The following is a 3,328-nucleotide window of genomic DNA, read 5'->3' as shown; positions in this document are numbered from 1 at the left end:
TCTTCTTTGGTAAATGTCATCATTTTATCCGGGACCTGATGTGACCTAATCGTGTTGTAGCTCCACTGAACTCATAATTACAAACTAAAATATCATTGTTGCTAGCGGGGCTGAATTTCCTTGTTGTTTGTTTTCGATCGAGGCGCAATCAATATCCTTCACTCTCATCACCTCACTCCTCGATATTCCCTGCTCTCTCTCTCTCTCTCTCTCTCTCTCTCTCTCTCTCTCCCTCTCTCTCTCTCTCTCTCTCTCTCTCTCTCTCTCTCTCTCTCATTTCTTCAGATTCCCATCCCGTTCGCGGTGCGTACTCGATGGTGGCCGTATTGGTGGAGGTGGCAAGTGAGTGGTGATGTCGATGGCGATGAAAGAGTTGGCACCAACGGCAGCGGCATGAGAGTATCGAGCATAAACATGCCTCGTTGGTCACAACTACTCGCCAATTATTTCTCATTTCGCTCGTTCCTCTACCTAAAGGTGCTGAAAACTTTTGGCAATCTTTTCTGGAGTTAAATATATTTGTATAAAACATATATAGAAAGTACCAAAAAAAATGCCACTTCATTAGCGATGTTGTTAACACAGGGAATTAAGTGAGGAATGAGGAAAAGTAGTAAATTGTCTTTTACCTAATCAGACGCAAAGGGGAGACAATTATTGTGGGGCGATAAGAAAGGGGGAAATAATTCAAATCAAGCAAAATGAATGAGATCAGTGTGGAACATTGGATAAACAATAACCCTTGGAATTGGACATTCATAACAGCTGAATAACCCTGGCACAAAAATGTATCGCTTGGTAATTACCGCGAGACGTATATTATTTATGCCTTGTAGTGAATGTAAAAAGGAATAATTTGAGAGGTGCGAATAAGCAATTCACTTAGTTCACGAAAACAAATTTAATATGGATTATAATGATCGTGTTTCGGCTTTATCAGCACTGTTTGAGGTGTCGATTTACGGTGATCATTATATAATTTATTCCCAAACCAATCTGATCCGATTTCTATGTATTTATTTGTTCATGGACAGTGTTGTTTGCCCGATGATCCGTAAAGAAATCAATAATAGGGAAAGAAGAGCATGGGATAAATTTGTTTTCCACAACTAATCTATTGGTAAGGACTACTACTACTGTTTCTATCTAATTTGCTACATGCTCCAAGTCTCATTTGCTTGGTCTTGAACAGAACGGATTCCACTTTTTCTTCAGTAATTTATTGTCTTCCCGCCTTCCAGATTCCAGTTTCTCAGTTGGGATTTAATTAACGACTTGTATTTGTCACCAGAGTACGCTGTGTTACTCGCTTGTCAAGAAGGCGAACGTTGGATAAAAGACGAAGGACGATTTTATAAGTAAATGGTTTTTCATTAATGAATGAAGACTGACGTATGTACGATATAGTGACTAACACATTTTGTAGACCTTTTACCTTCTCTTTCTTTTTAATGAATTTCAATGGTGCTCTCGGATGACTCACGTGGGACGTCCACGGCTGATAAAATAGTAAGGGTAGAATCCTATCTAAGCAAGTCGACTTTCAAGACTGCTCATTTTATCAAAGACGTTTCCGATGGACGGATGTTGTGTCCGGTGACGCTGGGAATTATCCTGTCTCACTTGAGGAATTCAGATAATCTAGACTTTTTACCTACTTCGGCCTTCGATACCGTCATGGCACACTATTCTGAGGGAAATATTACAATCATTGACGGGAATAATATGTCGAACACACCGATTTTCAATCAAGAAGAGCAGAAATCAATCCGCTTTCTGGATTAGCGCTTGTTATTCGAGGTTTTGGTTATGAGTTTCATTATCATTGGAGCGATATTCGGAAATTTATTGGTGATTGGAAGTGTTCTGAAATTTGAGAGATTGCGCGTGATTACAAACTTTTTATCGTTTCCCTGGCATTTGCAGATTTGTTAGTGGCAATCCTTGTTATGCCGTTCAACGCCAGTAAGAAATCACAGGGAAAATGGGTATTCGGAAGGATTATGTGTGATATTTTTAATGCAAATGATGTTTTATTTAGCACCGCGTCCATTCTACATCTTTGCTGCATTAGCATGGATCGATATATAGCCATAATTCACCCATTACAATACGAGAGAAAAATGACTCGGAAACGTACATTGATGATGTTGTTATGTTCTTGGGTTGCTTGCTTCCTCATTTCATATATACCAGTATATTCACAACTCTACACCACAAAGGAAAATATGCAAGCTCTGATAGATGACCCGAATTCTTGCCCGTTTATCGTCAACAAAGCATATGCCGGAGTCTCATCTAGTGTGTCGTTTTGGATTCCCTGCACTATAATGGTATTGTGTACGCGAGAGTTTTCAACGAAGCTCGAAAACAAGAAAAGATGATTCAATCTTCAGCTGTCTATTCTCAGTACTGCAACGCGAGGTTGTCCAACGGGACTTCTCCAGAAAAGGACGCTCAAAAATCTGTCCGTCGTCGGATGAAACGAGAACACAAAGCTGCCAAGACCCTGGGAATTATAATGGGCGCTTTCATTCTGTGCTTTTTACCATTCTTTTCCTGGTACTTTATAACGACAATGTGCGGCAAAGCATGCCCGTATCCTCCTATTGTAGGCTCGACTTTATTTTGGATAGGATATTTCATTCGTGCCTAAATCCTAATCATATACGCGTTATTTCAATCGGGAATTTAGAACAGCTTTCAAAAAAGCTCCTTCGACTGGATAGGATTCCGTATGATCCTCGTCGCAAGAACATCTTCAGTCAAACAGACCATCCAACGCTGCTCTCCAAGACAACGGCAGAGCGCGGTTGAGTAAGGAAACCGTGTAATCTTGTTGTAAGGTTGTCGGATAGCTGTATTACTACGCGATGATGGTACGATGATGGATGATGACACCGATGATATTGATTATAATGACGGATGATGATGATGATGATGATGATGATGATGATGATGATGATGATGATGATGATGATGACAAATGATTCTAATTATCCATGTAAAGGATGCAATCTTGCTCCCAGGATTCACGTGTATTTTTAAGGCAAATTCAAGTTTCCAATCTTATTCATCAAAGCTAATTTATGCAAATTCTTGAATGCGAGCTCATATTATTATTACGTGGATGTATAATATCATCATATTATCCTTTATTAGGCTTTGTGTGATGTTTTGGAATTAATGAGGTACACTTTGTTATTGCAAATCGTTATGTGATATATTATTAAATTGTTGATATTACTGATTGAAATACAAATGCAATTCTTGAAGGCAATAAGTTACTTTGTGTTGCGCCGTCTCACAGCGGTTTTATGTCGGGTAA

At 39.2% G+C, this 3,328-nt stretch overlaps 1 pseudogene; it reads left to right on the top strand.

Annotated features, from left to right (window-relative positions):
* The first annotated feature begins 1,794 nt into the window (after nt 1-1,794).
* LOC144961389 (octopamine receptor beta-1R-like) lies at nt 1,795-2,817 on the top strand (annotated as a pseudogene).
* The last annotated feature ends 511 nt before the right edge of the window (nt 2,818-3,328 follow it).

Source organism: Berghia stephanieae, unplaced genomic scaffold, assembly GCF_034508935.2.
Source record: "Berghia stephanieae isolate SIO BIC M18660-M18661 unplaced genomic scaffold, UCSD_Bste_1.3 scaffold2403, whole genome shotgun sequence".
In the NCBI taxonomy this organism is placed as follows: domain Eukaryota; kingdom Metazoa; phylum Mollusca; class Gastropoda; order Nudibranchia; family Aeolidiidae; genus Berghia; species Berghia stephanieae.
This window is presented reverse-complemented; position numbering and strand designations above follow the sequence as displayed.